General features: G+C 42.9%; 1 protein-coding gene across 1 annotated transcript in view; it reads left to right on the top strand.

The window, feature by feature from the left end:
* The window catches only part of col9a2 (procollagen, type IX, alpha 2), a 317,373-nt gene that overhangs the window by 37,645 nt on the left and 263,106 nt on the right, over positions 1 to 16,622 (top strand). Inside the window, exon 3 of the mRNA XM_061882494.1 lies at positions 10,946 to 11,027. The gene's annotated coding sequence lies outside the window, so the exon portion shown is untranslated. The remainder of the gene's footprint in view (positions 1 to 10,945; positions 11,028 to 16,622) is intronic.

Genomic DNA, 16,622 nt, shown 5'->3' with positions numbered 1-16,622 from the left:
ATGTCTGCTGGCCGGCAACACATTGGTTTAGTGGAGGTTGGGTGAAGGCAGCTGTGCAAGTACAGTAAGTGAAGGGTGTAAAACCGGCCCTCCGGTGGGATTACCTGCTCAGAGTGGAGTGCAACACAGGCCAAAGGGGAAGGAAGATGGTGGGATGGTGGAGCGGCAGTGAAATGAAGGGTGAGGAGGATGAAATGAAGCAAAGAAAGGAGATTCCAGAGAACACGTGTCATGCACAGCTGCTACCCTGGTACCTGCTGGCGATGCTCCGGGCCTCAACTGTGGACAGAGTGCAGTCCGCAGAGTTGGTAAAGACCTGTGAGGAAGAAAGATCTGTTCTAGTGACCGCAACCGGGGTTTGTAGACAATCAAGAAAGGTCTGTTCTTGTGACCACTACCAGGGTTTGTAGACAAGGAAGAAAGGTCTGTTCTAGTGACCGCGACCAGGCTTTGTAGACAAGGAAGAAAGGTCTGTTCTCGTGACCGCTACCAGGGTTTGTAGACAAGGAAGAAAGGTCTGTTCTAGTGACCGCGACCAGGGTTTGTTCGAAAAGGAAGAAAAGGTTTGTTCTAGTGACCGCGACCAGGTTTCGTAGACAAGGAAGAAAGGTCTTTTTTAGTAACCACGACCAGTGTTTTATAGACAAGGACAAAAGGTTTGTTCTAGTGACCGTGACCAGGGTTTGTAGTCAAGGAAGAAAGGTCTGTTCTAGTGACCGCTACCAGGGTTTGTAGACAAGGAATAAAGGTATGTTCTAGTGACCGCGACCAGGGTTTGTTCGAAAAGGAAGAAAGGTTTGTTCTAGTGACCGCGACCAGGGTTCGTAAACAAGGAAGAAAGGTCTTTTTTAGTAACCGCGACCAGGGTTTTATTGACAAGGATGAAAGGTTTGTTCTAGTGACCGTGACCAGGGTTTGTAGTCAAGGAACAAGGAAGAAAGGTCTGTTCTAGTGACCGCTACCAAGGTTTGTAGACAAGGAAGAAAGGTATGTTCTAGTGACCGCGACCAGGGTTTGTTCGAAAAGGAAGAAAGGTTTGTTCTAGTGACCGCGACCAGGGTTCGTAAACAAGGAAGAAAGGTCTTTTTTAGTAACCGCGACCAGGGTTTTATAGACAAGGACGAAAGGTTTATTCTTGTGACCGCGTCCAGGGTTTGTAGACAAGGAAGAAAGGTCTGTTGTAAAGACCGCGACCAGGTTTTGTAGACAAGGAAGGAAGGTCTGTTCTAGTGACCGCTACCAAGGTTTGTAGACAATGAAGAAAGGTCTGTTCTCGTGACCGCTACCAGGGTTTGTAGACAAGGAAGGAAGGTCTGTTCTAGTGACCGCTACCAGGGTTTTTAGACAATGAAGAAAGGTCTGTTCTAGTGACCACCACCAGGGTTTGTAGAGAAGGAAGAAAGGTATGTCCGAGTGACCGCGACCAGGGTTCGTAGACAAGGAAGAAAGGTCTGTTCTAGTGACCGCGACCAGGCTTTGTAGACAAAGAAGAAAGGTCTGTTCTAGTGACCGCGACCAGGGTTTGTATACAAGGAAGAAAGGTCTGTTGTAATGACCGCGTCCAGGGTTTGTAGACAAGGAAGAAAGGTCTGTTGTAATGACCGCGACCAGGGTTTGTAGACAAAGAAGAAAGGTATGTTCGAGTGACCGCGACCAGAGTTCGTAGATGAGGAAGAAAGGTCTGTTCTAGTGATCGCGACCAGGGTTTGTAAACAAAGAAGAAAGGTCTGTTCTAGTGACCACGACTAGGGTTTGTAGACAAGGAAGAAAGGTATGTTCTAGTGACCACGACTAGGGTTTGTAGACAAGGAAGAAAGGTCTGTTCTAGTGATCGCGACCAGGGTTTGTAAACAAAGAAGAAAGGTCTGTTCTATTGACCACGACTAGGGTTTGTAGACAAGGAAGAAAGGTCTGTTCTAGTGACCACGACTAGGGTTTGTAGACAAGGAAGAAAGGTCTGTTCTAGTGATCGCAACCAGGGTTTGTAAACAAAGAAGAAAGGTCTGTTCTAGTGACCACGACTAGGGTTTGTAGACAAGGAAGAAAGGTCTGTTCTAGTGACCACGACTAGGGTTTGTAGACAAGGAAGAAAGGTCTGTTCTAGTGACCGCGACCAGGGTTTGTAGACAAGGAAGAAAGGTCTGTTCTAGTGACCGTGACCAGGGTTTGTAGACAAGGAAGAAAGGTCTGTTCCAGTGACTGCGACCAGGGTTTGTTCGAAAAGGAACAAAGGTCTGTTCTAGTGACCGTGACCAGGTTTGGTAGACAAGGAAGAAAGGTCTGTTCTAGTGATCGCGACCAGGGTTTGTAGAAAAGGAAGAAAGATCTGTTCTAGTGACCGCGACCAGGGTTTGTAGACAAGTAAGAAAGGTCTGTTTTAGTGACTGCGACCAGGATTTGTAGAGAAGGAAGAAAGGTCTGTTCTAGTGACCGCTACCAGGGTTTGTAGACAAGGAAGGAAGGTCTGTTCTAGTGACCGCTACCAGGGTTTTTAGACAACGAAGAAAGGTCTGTTCTAGTGACCACCACCAGGGTTTGTAGAGAAGGAAGAAAGGTATGTCCGAGTGACCGCGACCAGGGTTCGTAGACAAGGAAGAAAGGTCTGTTCTAGTGACCGCGACCAGGCTTTGTAGACAAAGAAGAAAGGTCTGTTCTAGTGACCGCGACCAGGGTTTGTAGACAATGAAGAAAGGTCTGTCCTAGTGACCGCGACCAGGGTTTGTATACAAGGAAGAAAGGTCTCTTGTAATGACCGCGTCCAGGGTTTGTAGACAAGGAAGAAAGGTCTGTTGTAATGACCGCGACCAGGGTTTGTAGACAAAGAAGAAAGGTCTGTTCTAGTGACCACGACTAGGGTTTGTAGACAAGGAAGAAAGGTCTCTTCTAGTGACCACGACTAGGGTTTGTAGACAAGGAAGGAAGGTCTGTTCTAGTGACCGCTACCAGGGTTTTTAGACAATGAAGAAAGGTCTGTTCTAGTGACCACCACCAGGGTTTGTAGAGAAGGAAGAAAGGTATGTCCGAGTGACCGCGACCAGGGTTCGTAGACAAGGAAGAAAGGTCTGTTCTAGTGACCGCGACCAGGCTTTGTAGACAAAGAAGAAAGGTCTGTTCTAGTGACCGCGACCAGGGTTTGTATACAAGGAAGAAAGGTCTGTTGTAATGACCGCGTCCAGGGTTTGTAGACAAGGAAGAAAGGTCTGTTGTAATGACCGCGACCAGGGTTTGTAGACAAAGAAGAAAGGTATGTTCGAGTGACCGCGACCAGAGTTCGTAGATGAGGAAGAAAGGTCTGTTCTAGTGATCGCGACCAGGGTTTGTAAACAAAGAAGAAAGGTCTGTTCTAGTGACCACGACTAGGGTTTGTAGACAAGGAAGAAAGGTATGTTCTAGTGACCACGACTAGGGTTTGTAGACAAGGAAGAAAGGTCTGTTCTAGTGATCGCGACCAGGGTTTGTAAACAAAGAAGAAAGGTCTGTTCTATTGACCACGACTAGGGTTTGTAGACAAGGAAGAAAGGTCTGTTCTAGTGACCACGACTAGGGTTTGTAGACAAGGAAGAAAGGTCTGTTCTAGTGATCGCAACCAGGGTTTGTAAACAAAGAAGAAAGGTCTGTTCTAGTGACCACGACTAGGGTTTGTAGACAAGGAAGAAAGGTCTGTTCTAGTGACCACGACTAGGGTTTGTAGACAAGGAAGAAAGGTCTGTTCTAGTGACCGCGACCAGGGTTTGTAGACAAGGAAGAAAGGTCTGTTCTAGTGACCGTGACCAGGGTTTGTAGACAAGGAAGAAAGGTCTGTTCCAGTGACTGCGACCAGGGTTTGTTCGAAAAGGAACAAAGGTCTGTTCTAGTGACCGTGACCAGGTTTGGTAGACAAGGAAGAAAGGTCTGTTCTAGTGATCGCGACCAGGGTTTGTAGAAAAGGAAGAAAGATCTGTTCTAGTGACCGCGACCAGGGTTTGTAGACAAGTAAGAAAGGTCTGTTTTAGTGACTGCGACCAGGATTTGTAGAGAAGGAAGAAAGGTCTGTTCTAGTGACCGCTACCAGGGTTTGTAGACAAGGAAGGAAGGTCTGTTCTAGTGACCGCTACCAGGGTTTTTAGACAACGAAGAAAGGTCTGTTCTAGTGACCACCACCAGGGTTTGTAGAGAAGGAAGAAAGGTATGTCCGAGTGACCGCGACCAGGGTTCGTAGACAAGGAAGAAAGGTCTGTTCTAGTGACCGCGACCAGGCTTTGTAGACAAAGAAGAAAGGTCTGTTCTAGTGACCGCGACCAGGGTTTGTAGACAATGAAGAAAGGTCTGTCCTAGTGACCGCGACCAGGGTTTGTATACAAGGAAGAAAGGTCTCTTGTAATGACCGCGTCCAGGGTTTGTAGACAAGGAAGAAAGGTCTGTTGTAATGACCGCGACCAGGGTTTGTAGACAAAGAAGAAAGGTCTGTTCTAGTGACCACGACTAGGGTTTGTAGACAAGGAAGAAAGGTCTCTTCTAGTGACCACGACTAGGGTTTGTAGACAAGGAAGAAATGTCTGTTCTAGTGATCGCGACCAGGGTTTGTAAACAAAGAAGAAAGGTCTGTTCTAGTGACCACGACTAGGGTTTGTAGACAAGGAAGAAAGGTCTGTTCTAGTGACCACGACTAGGGTTTGTAGACAAGGAAGAAAGGTCTGTTCTAGTGACCGCGACCAGGGTTTGTTGACAAGGAAGAAAGGTCTGTTCTAGTGACCGTGACCAGGGTTTGTAGACAAGGAAGAAAGGTCTGTTCCAGTGACTGCGACCAGGGTTTGTTCGAAAAGGAACAAAGGTCTGTTCTAGTGACCGTGACCAGGTTTGGTAGACAAGGAAGAAAGGTCTGTTCTAGTGATCGTGACCAGGGTTTGTAGAAAAGGAAGAAAGATCTGTTCTAGTGACCGCGACCAGGGTTTGTAGACAAGTAAGAAAGGTCTGTTTTAGTGACTGCGACCAGGATTTGTAGAGAAGGAAGAAAGGTCTGTTCTAGTGACCGCGACCAGGGTTTGAAGACAAGGAAAAAAGATCAGTTCTAGTGACCGCGACCAGGGTTTGTAGAAAAGGAAGAAAGGTCTGTTCCAGTGACTGCGACCAGGGTTTGTTCGAAAAGGAACAAAGGTCTGTTCTAGTGACCGCGACCAGGTTTGGTAGACAAGGAAGAAAGGTCTGTTCTAGTGACTGCGACCAGGGTTTGTTCGAAAAGGAAGAAAGGTTTGTTGTAGTGACCGCGACCAGGCTTTGTAGACAAGGAAGAAAGGTCTGTTCTAGTGACCACGACCAGGGTTTGTAGACAAGGAAGGAAGGTCTGTTCTATTGACCGCGACCAGGGTTTGTAGAGAAGGAAAAAAGGTCAGTTCTTGTGACCGCGACCAGGGTTTGTTGAAAAGGAAGAAAGGTCTATTCTAGTGACCGCGACCAGGGTTTGTAGAGAAGGAAAAAAGGTCTGTTCTAGTGACCGCGACCAGGGTTCATAGACAAGGAAGAAAGGTATTTTCTAGTGACCGTGACCAGGGTTTGTATACAAGGAAGAAAGGTCTGTTGTAATGACTGCGACCAGGGTTTGTAAACAAGGAAGAAAGGTCTGTTCTAGTGAGCGCGACCAGGGTTTGTAGACAAGGAAGAAAGGTATGTTCGAGTGACAGCTAGCAGGGTTTGTAGACAAGGAAGAAAGGTATTTTCTACTGACCGCGACCAGGGTTTGTAGAGAAGGAAGAAAGGTCTGTTCGAGTGACCGCGACCAGGGTTCGTAGACAAGGAAGAAAGGTCTGTTGTAGTGACCGCGACCAGGGTTTGTAGACAAGGAAGAAAGGTCTGTTCTAGTGAACGCGACCAGGGTTTGTAGACAAGGAAGAAAGGTCTGTTCTAGTGAACGCGACCAGGGTTTGTAGACAAGGAAGAAAGGTCTGTTCTAGTGAGCGCGACCAGGGTTTGTAGACAAGGAAGAAAGGTATGTTCGAGTGACAGCTAGCAGGGTTTGTAGACAAGGAAGAAAGGTATTTTCTACTGACCGCGACCAGGGTTTGTAGAGAAGGAAGAAAGGTCTGTTCGAGTGACCGCGACCAGGGTTCGTAGACAAGGAAGAAAGGTCTGTTGTAGTGACCGCGACCAGGGTTTGTAGACAAGGAAGAAAGGTCTGTTCTAGTGAACGCGACCAGGGTTTGTAGACAAGGAAGAAAGGTCTGTTCTAGTGACAGCTACCAGGGTTTGTAGACAAGAAAGAAAGGTTTGTTCTAGTGACCGCGACCAGGGTTTGTAGAGAAAGAAGAAAGGTCTGTTCGAGTGACCGCGACCAGGGTTCGTAGACAAGGGAGAAAGGTCTGTTTGAGTGACCGCGACCAGGGTTTGTAAGCAAGGAAGAAAGGTCTGTTCTAGTGACCGTGACCAGGGTTTGTAGACAAGGAAGAAAGGTCTGTTCGAGTGACTGCGACCAGCGTTTGTAGACAAGGAAGAAAGGTCTGTTCTAGTGACCGCGACCAGGTTTTGTAGACAAGGAAGAAAGGTCTGTTCTAGTGACCGCTACCAGGGTTTGTAGACAAGGAAGAAAGGTCTGTTCTAGTGGCCGCGACCAGGGTTTGTTCGAAAAGGAAGAAAGGTTTGTTCTAGTGACCGCGACCAGGGTTCGTAGACAAGGAAGAAAGGTCTGTTGGAGTGACCGCGGCCAGGGTTTGTAACTCATATGAGTGCTTTTATTTTGCGTTTTAATTCAGCACTATGCATCCACAGGGTTAATGGATTTATGGTACTAGGTCGGTCAGTGTTAAAGGAGATGACTCTGGGGTTTGGGTTGAAGCTTCAGTCCTTTTCATCCTCCAGCTGACCCCCTGTGGACCATGACTCAGTGTGGTCATCCAGGGCTCTATATGACTTTCCTTGACGTGTTGGTATACCCTCATCACTCTTGTGTTCAAGTCCTGTTGGTAAAGAGCTCATACCTGCAGTCATCAGTTTTTGAGCCCTATGTCAAGTGGGTCCTTTTAGTTCCCCGGGTCCCCGTTCCACATTGACAGAGAAATTACCATCTTTACGTGATGACTCGATGGCCTACTTCTACCCCTGGCATGAGAGTTGGCAGGTCAACAAGGTTCAGGTATTTGAGACAATGAGGTGTAAGTCAGTGCTGAAGGATTTTTCACACTCAAGTACGTTTGGCATTGATTCCCGTTCCTGGTTTTGATTTGAATTCCTGTTCTTAGTTGCAAATGGTTTTGATTCATATTCCTACTTCCATTCCTGGTACCTGGTGTTGATTCCTCTTCCAACTCCTGTTCCTGGTGTTGATTCATATGCCTACTTCCAATCCTGGTTACTGGTTTTGATTCATCTTCCAACTCCCGTTCCTGGGTTTGATTCCTATTACTAGTTCCAATCCTGGTTCCTGGTTTTGAATCTGTTTCCTGTTCCTGGTTTTGATTCCTATTCCGAGTTCCAATTGTGGTTAGTGGTTATGATTCCTCTTTCAACTCCTGTTCCTTGTTTTGATTCCTATTCCAAGTTCCAATCCTGTTTCCTGATTTTGATTCTTTTTTCTGTTCCTGGTTTTGATTCCTAGTTCCAATTGTGCTTCCTGGTTTTGATTCCTCTTCCAATTCCAGTTCCTGGTTTTGATTCCAATTCCTAATTCCAATCCTGTTTCCTGATTTTGATTCTGTTTCCTGTTCCTGGTTTTGATTCCTATTCCTAGTTCCAATCCTGGTTCCTGGTTTTGATTCCTCTTCCAACTCCTGTTCCTGGTTTTGATTCATATTGCTAATTCAAATCCTGTTTCCTGGTTTTGATTCCTCTCCCAACTCCATTTCCTAGTTTTGATTCCTATTCCTAGTTGAAATCCCGGTTCCTGGTATTGATTCCTCTTCTAACTCCTGTTCCTCGTTTTGATTCCTATTCTTAGTTCCAATCCTGGTTCCTGGTTTTGATTCCTCTGCATAGTTCTAGTCCTGGTTCCTGATTTTGAATCATCTTCGAACTTATCTTCCTTGTTTTGATTCTTTTTCAGGTTCCTGGTTTTGATTTCGTTTCCTTTTCCTGGTGTTGATTCCTTTTCCTGGTTGCAATCCTTGTTCCTGGTTTCGATTCCTATTCCCAGTTCAAATCCTGGTTACTGGTTGTCAATTTCTATTCCTAGTTCAAATCCTGGTTCCTGGTTTTGATTCCTCTTCCAACTCCTGTTCCTGGTTTTGATTCAATTTCTTGATCTTGGTTTTGATTCTGTTTCCTGTTCCTGGTTTTGATTCTTATTCCTATTTTCAATCCTGGTTCCTGGTTTTGATTCCTCTTCCAACTCCTGTTTCTGGTTGTCATTCCTATTCCTAGTTCCAATCCTGGTTCCTGGTTCATGGTTTTGATTCCTCTTCCAACTCCTGTTCCTGGTTTTGATTCCTATTCCTAGTTTTAATCCTGGTTCCTGGTTTTGATTCCTCTTCCAACTCCTGTTCCTGGTTTTGATTCCTATTCCTGGTTGCATTCAGTGTCCTCTTCCTGGTTTTGATTCCGTTTCCAGTTCCTGGTGTTCATTTTGTTTCCTGTTCCTGGTTTTAATTCCTATTCCTAGTTCCAACTCCTGTTCCTGGTTTTGATTCCTATTCCTAGTTCCAATTATGGTTCCTGATTTGTATTCAGTTTCCTCTTCCTGGTTTTGATTCCGTTTCCTGTTCTTGGTTTTGATTTTGTTTCCTGTACTGGTTTTGATTGCTATTCCTAGTTCAAACCCTGCTTCCTGGTTTTGATTCTTATTCCTAGTTCCAATCCTGGTTCTTGGTTTTGATTCCTCTCCGAACTCCTGTCCCTGGTTTTGATTACCATTCCTAGTTCCAATCCTGGTTCCTGGTTTTGATTCCTGTCCGTAGTGCTAGTCCTGGTTCCTGGTTTTGAAGTGTGAAGTGAATTATATTTATATAGCGCTTTTCTCAAGTGACTCAAAGCGCTTTACATAGTGAAACCCAATATCTAAGTTACATTTAAACCAGTGTGGGTGGCACTGGGAGCAGGTGGGTAAAGTGTCTTGCCCAAGGACACAACGGCAGTAACTAGGATGGCACAAGCGAGAATCGAACCTGCAACCCTCAAGTTGCTGGCACAGCCACTCTACCAACCGAGCTATGCCGCCCCATGAATCCTCTTCCAACTCCTCGACTTTGTTTTGATACTTTCTCATGTTCCTGGTTTTGATTCTGTTTCCTGTTCCTGGTTTCGATTCCTATTCCTAGTTCAAACCCCGATTCCTGGCTTTGATTCCTCTTCCAACTCTTGTTCCTGGTTTTGACTCCATTTACTGATCCTGGTTTTGATTCCGTTTCCTGTCCCTGGTTTTGATTCTTATTCATAGTTCAAATCCTGGTTCCTGGTTTTGATTCCGATTCCTGTTCCTTGTTTTGATTCCCATTCATTTTCCACGTTTTGATTCCAATTCCTGTTCCACAGTTCGATTTCCATTAGGGTTTCTCATTTTGATTCCGGTTCACAACCATTCTCGATATTGTTTTTTTTAAGAAGCCGTGTTAAAAACGTAGGACGCATTTCGCTTAGGACTGTTGTCAACAGGTATATCAAATATCAATTATTTAATCCTGAATGTAATGAAAATTATTTTCACCCGGAGTATATCTTCACGAAAAGTGTACATTTATTTTGTTGTATAATATTTTGTTGTTACTTGTTAAAAATAGGGATCGGTAGATACCGAGTAAATGTATTAACTGTAATTTTTTTTAATTTCTGCTTTTGACTATTCAAAAATATCCTCACAATATTTAAAGTGGTCTCCTATTTTCTTTTATTCCATACTATTGTTGGAGCAGTGACTAAAAGTAACTGAAAAAAACTACAATCATTTGCTTTTAGGAATCAAAATCAGTTTGTAAACATTACCAAAAACGACAAAGGAATATGATTTTTGTGAAATAAAAATGTCCATCTAATCACTTTAGTATCAATATGTACTGATACTATCCTTGGTATCAACACTACCTATTTATGCATCGATCCGGCTCATTAAATTATCTCTCTCAACTCGTACTAATTAAATAACTGCTTTTTTTTTTTGCTGTAACGAGGTTCCATCTGTTCTTCTCAAACTTTATTACTCCATCCATTTTCTACCGCTTATTCCCTTTTGGGGTCGCGGGGGGCGCTGGCGCCTATCTCAGCTACAATCGGGCGGAAGGCGGGGTACACCCTGGACAAGTCGCAGGGCCAACATAGATAGACAGACAACATTCACACTCACATTCACACAATAGGGCCAATTTAATGTTGCCAATCAACCTATCCCCAGGTGCATGTTTTTCGGAAGTGGGAGGAAGCCGGAGTACCCGGAGGGAACCCACGCATTCACGGGGAGAACATGCAAACTCCACACAGAAAGATCCCGAGCCTGGATTTGAACCCAGGACTGCAGGAACTGCGTATTGTGAGGCAGACGCACTAACCCCTCTCCCACCGTGAAACCAAACTTTATTACTGGAAGCGCTTATTTCTTGTGTTGTCTCGTGGCCCTGAGTCCTCCAGTGATAATGATACCTGTAAGAATAGTGTTTTTTGGTTTTTTGCCTTAACCACATAATACCAGTCTGTCTATGTAGAGTCCCAATGTCTAACATAACAATAAATGAAGAAGGAATCATGATAAAGCCTACATTTTTTTAAAAAACCAAATAAATGCCAAGTTTTTGTTTAGCTGTGACCCATTTTGCTGAAAATGGCTTCTTTGCAGATTAAAAAAGAAAGCATGCATTTTTAATGATTAGGAACTTTTAATGTTGTACCTTGTTAAAGTAAAAAAAAAAAAAAAAAAAAAGCAATTTGTATGGTTGTATTTATGCGTTACAGTACAACACGAACTGACCACGTATTGAATTATGCATTCAGTCTGAGTAAAACATGCACATTTTTGGAGATGAATTTAAAAGGGTCCTAATATGATTCTAATCGACAGAGTCTGCGCCGGCGCCAGAGGAAAGCCAAGAAGAAAAAGAAGAAACTTCAGAACCGAGGCTTCACATGAAAGCATCTACAAGGTAGGTTTTTTTTCAAAGCTGTTCCCTCCATGAAATTCGAGGTTTACATGCTACGTTTTTTTCATAACGTTCTTCAACCAAACGACCATCCGTGCAAGGATATTGCATCATAAGTAGCCTCATTTAAAAAAAACAAAACCAATGAAGTTTTCACGTTGCGTAAATGGTAAATAAAAACAGAATATAATGATTAGCGTATCTTTTTCAACTCATATTCAAATGAATGGACTGCAAAGAAAAGATATTTAATGTTTGAACTGAGAAAATTAGTTATTTTTTTGCAAATATTAGCTCATCGGGAATGTGATGCCTGAAACGTGTTTCAAAAAAGCTAGAACCAGTGGCAAAAAAGACTGAGAAAGTTGAGGAATGCTCATCAAACACTAATGTGGGACATCCCACAGGTGAACAGGCGGGTGCCATGATTGGGTATAAAAGCACGTTCCGTGAAATGCTCAGTCGTTCACAAACAAGGACGGGGCGAGGCGAGGGTCACCACTTTGAACAAATGCGTGAGGTAATTGTCGAATGGTTTCTCAACTAGCTATTGCAAGGAGTTTAGGGATCTCACCATCTACCATCCGTGATATCCTAAAAAGGATTATAGAAACACAAAAGGGACTTCCATAACAACAATTTCCCTTGTGGATCTTAAAAGTTTGTCAAAGTCTATAATGAAGGCTGGATGTTTGTGCTGGTTAACAAAACAATAACAGATTATTTCAGCTGAAAATGTCACATCTTAGCTGGAAGTATACATAACGCAGTGATGTGCGGTAAACTATACACCAGGTGAGGCATAGATACTTTTGGAGGGTTTTTTTCTTCTTTTTTTTTTACTTATAAATTATATGAGCAGTTCTAACCATTATTTACAGTGGGGCAAAAAAGTATTTAGTCAGGCACCGATTGTGCAAGTTCTCCCACTTAAAATGATGACAGAGGTCTGTAATTTTCATCATAGGTACACTTCAACTGTGAGAGACATAATGTGAAAAAAAAATCCAGGAATTCACATTGTAGGAATTTAAAGGAATTTATTTGTAAATGATGGTGGAAAATAAGTATTTGGTAAACCATTCAAAGCTCTCACTGATGGAAGGAGGTTTTGGCTCAAAATCTCACGATACATGGCCCCATTCATTCTTTCCTTAACACGGATCAATCGTCCTGTCCCCTCAGCAGAAAAACAGCCCCAAAGCATGATGTTTCCACCCCCAATGCTTCACAGTAGGTATGGTGTTCTTGGGATGCAACTCAGTATTCTTCTTCCTCCAAACACGACAAGTTGAGTTTATACCAAAAAGTTCTCTTTTGGTTTCATCTGACCACATGACATTCTGGCAATCATCCATGTATCCAAATAAATTCTTTAAAATTCCTACAATGTGAATTCCTGGATTTTTTTTCCCATATTCTGTCTCTCACAGTTGAAGTGTAACTATGATGAAAATTACAGACCTCTGACATCATTTTAAGTGGGAAAACTTGTACAATCGGTGGCTGATTTAATACTTTTTTGCCCCACTGTAGGTTGCACATTAGAATAACAGGAAAACGAAGGGAGTAATTTGCTTTCATAAAAACGTTATCATAATGATATTATGGTTTGACAAATTGGTCCAAAAAGTATTTGACTAATTTTTTATTAAATACTTTTTGGTCCCATTTTCTTTTAACAAAATAAATCAAGTATTGTGAGTAGGGGTGTGGAGAAAAAATCGATTCGATTACGAATTGAATCGAATACGTTGTGCGATTCTGAATCGATTCTTATTTTTAAAAAAATTCCTATTTTTTATTTTATCAATCCAACAGAGCACTACACAGCAATACCATAACAATGCAATTCAAATCCAAAACCAAACCTGACCCAGCAACACTCAGAATTGCAATAAAGACACAAACACGACACAGAACAAACCAAAAGTAGTGAAACAAAAATGAATATTATCAACAACAGTATCAATATTAGTTATAATTTCAGCATAGCAGACTGTGGTGAAGTAGGCCGACTTCGTCGCGTGAAGAAGTCTGCAACTTTTAGTTGTGTTTTCCGCTCCGTATATTGAGTGGCATTATAGGATATATATATCAATATTTTTTCCGTGAAGCAGAAACAAAACACAAAATAGTCTTAGTTACCTGAGATACTAAGTATGTCATTATTTTGTCTTAGTAAGTCAATATTTACTAAGTCAAAATAATGACATACTTAGTATCTCAGGTAACTAGAACTGTTTTGTGTTTTTTTTTTACTTCACAGAAACGCTTATTTACACCAAGTCATTAATTTGACCTAGTCATTATTTTGTCTTTGTAAGTCAATATTTACTAAGTCAAAATAATGACTAAGTCAAATTAATGAGCGTTTGAAAAATAGTTAAAAGTGGTACCACATGCTGACATATGCTCTACTCATGCTTAATTTACAGGACAGTAAAAAAATTAAATACAAATAAATATATATATATATTTTTTTTTTGTTGTTTTTTTTTTTTTTTTAATTTACATGTCAGTAAAAAAATATATATATATTTTTTATTTTTTTATTTTTTTACTGTCCTGTAAATTAAGCATGACGAGTTGAGCACATATCAGCATGTGGTCCCACTTTTAACTCTTTTTCAAACGCTTATTGCAAACGCTTATTTACAGTAAGTCATTAATTTGACTTAGTCATTATTTTGACTTAATAAATATTGAATTAGATCAAATCGGACGTGTTGTAGGCCACACATTTCTCATCATTTTGTGTTGACGAGCCTGCTTGTTTGGACTGTGGATGTCGTCCCTCACACAAAGTAAGTCAAACGTGTATTATCTGTTGCGGCCTGGTACGGGGAACCCGGTTTGACAAAGAAAAAAAAAAAACCTCATTCCACCACGATGGCAGCACACCGACGAGCCCCAGCTAAGCCGTTTGCGTGCTCGCCGTGTGAAGCTGACCCACTTTTCCACAGTGCCAGAGTAAAAGCTGTAAAAGTTGCATCGCCCTCCTTGCTGCTGCGCCGCTATCCTAAAGACGTTGCGGTGACTATGGCAACGCCGCTCGCCTCGTCCTCGATTTTTCTGTTGCCATCTCCGGGTTGGTTTTTTTAATGCCGGAAATGACGACGACGACTTCTCCGCGGTGCATTATTGCAATCAGCCGTCGATATGTCGCCACGGTTACGGGGCCCCGAGGCCTTCGTTTTGCATCACTTTGCGAGGACAACGGAAGAAAAGCTATGAAGGAAACAGGACTCCGGTGGACGGCGGGGAACTATTGCACTGAGCCTATCTCAGCTGCATTCTGGCGGAAGGCGGGGTACACCCCGGACAAGTCGCCACCTCGTCACAGGGCCAACACAGATAGACAGAAAAAATTCACACACTAGGGACCATTTAGTGTTGCCAATCAACCTATCCCCAGGTGCATGTCTTTGGAGGTGGGAGGAGCCTATCCCCAGGTGCATGTCTTTGGAGGTGGGAAGGGCCTATCCCAGGTGCATGTCTTTGGAGGTGAGAGGGGCCTATCCCCAGGTGCATGTCTTTGGAAGTGGGAGGGGCCTATCCCCAGGTTCATGTCTTGGGAAGTGGGAGGGGCCTATCCCCAGGTGCATGTCTTTGGTGGTGGGAGGAAGGTTTTGGCTCAAAATCTCACAATACATGGCCCCATTCATTCTTTCCTTAACACGGATCAATTGTCATGTCCCCTTAGCAGAAAAACAGCCCCAAAGCATGATGTTTCCACCCCCATGCTTCACAGTAGGTATGGTGTTCTTGGGATGCAACTCAGTATTCTTCTTCCTCCAAACACGACGAGTTGAGTTTATACCAAAAAGTACTATTTTGGTTTCATCTGACCACATGACATTCTCCCAATCCTCTGCTGTATCATCCATGTATCCATTTTGGTATAAACTCAACTCGTCGTGTTTGGAGAAAGAAGAATACTGAGTTGCATCCCAAGAACACCATACCTACTGTGAAGCATGGGGTTGGAAACATCATGCTTTGGGGCTGTTTTTCTGCTAAGGGGACAGGACGATTGATCCGTGTTAAGGAAAGAATGAATGGGGCCATGTATCGTGAGATTTTGAGCCAAAACCTCCTTCCATCAGTGAGAGCTTTGAATGGTTGACCAAATACTTATTTTCCACCCTAATTTACAAATAAATTCTTTAAAATTTCTACAATGTGAATTCCTGGATTTTTTTTTCACATTCTGTCTCTCACAGTTGAAGTGTACCTATGATGAAAATTACAGACCTCTGTCATCATTTTAAGTGGGAGAACTTGTACAATCGGTGGCTGACTAAATACTTTTTTGCCCCACTGTAAGTGATAATTGTCTTGGATTGGACATTTGCGCTCTGCTTCGTTTAAGCCAATACACACACGGACAGATGCCCGTTTTCATCAGACAGCGTGAAATGACCCACAAGCCTCATATGGTGACTCCATGTACTGTGTTGTGATGACAACATGAGCGTGTTAGGATTTTGTGTTGGTACCAGCAACAAACCACGGCCAGAGATGGACACAACACCAGCAGAAAGGAGAAAATGAAGCAGATGTCACCCACCGAATCAAAGAAACACGCCATTTTGAGATGTACAAACCCTGTTTCCATATAAGTTGGGAAATTTTGTTGAATGTAAATATAAACAGAATACAATGATTTGCAAATCATTTCCAACCCATATTCAGTTGAATATGCTACAAAGAAAAACATATTTGATGTTAAAACTGATACACCTTTTTTTTTTTTTTTTGCAAATAATCATTAACTTTAGAATTTGATGCCAGCAACACGTCACAAAGAAGTTGTGAAAGGTGGCAATAAATACTGATAAAGTTGAGGAATGCTCATCAAACACTTGTATGGTACATCCCACAGGTGTGCAGGCTAATTGGGAACAGGTGGGTGCCATGATTGGGTATAAAAGCAGCTTGCATGAAATGCTAAGTCATTCACAAACAAGGATGGGGTGAGGGTCACCACTTTGTAAGCAAATTGTCAAACAGTTTTAGAACAACATTTCTCAACGAGCTATTGCAAGGAATTTAGGGATTTTACCATCTACGGTCCGTAAAATCATCAAACATTTCAGAGAGTCTGGAGAAATCACTGCACGTAAGCGATGATATTACGGACATTTGATTCCTCAGGCGGTACTGCATCAAAAACCGACAGTGTGTAAAGGATATCACCACATGGGCTCAGGAACACTTCATAAAACCACTGTCAGTAACTACAGTTGGTCGCTACATCTGTAAGTGCAAGGTAAAACTCTACTATGCAAAGCCAAACACATATATCAACAGCACCCAGAAACGCCGCCCCACTTCGCTGGGCCTGAGCTCACCTAAGATGGACTGATGCAAAGTGGAAAGGTGTTCTGTGGTCTGACGAGTCCACATTTCAAATTATATTTGGAAACAGAGGACGTGGTGTCCTCCAGAACAAAGAGGAAAATAACCATTCGGATTGTTATAGGCGCAAAGTTCAAAAGCCAGCATCTGTGATGGTATGGGGGTGTATTAGTGCCCAAGGCATGGGTAACTTACACATCTGTGAAGGCACCATTAATGCTGAATGGTCCATAC

The sequence above is a fragment of the Nerophis ophidion genome, linkage group LG21 (assembly GCF_033978795.1).
Source record: "Nerophis ophidion isolate RoL-2023_Sa linkage group LG21, RoL_Noph_v1.0, whole genome shotgun sequence".
In the NCBI taxonomy this organism is placed as follows: Eukaryota; Metazoa; Chordata; class Actinopteri; order Syngnathiformes; family Syngnathidae; genus Nerophis; species Nerophis ophidion.
Note: the sequence above shows the minus strand (reverse complement) of the source record. Positions and strands in the feature narration are given on the sequence as shown.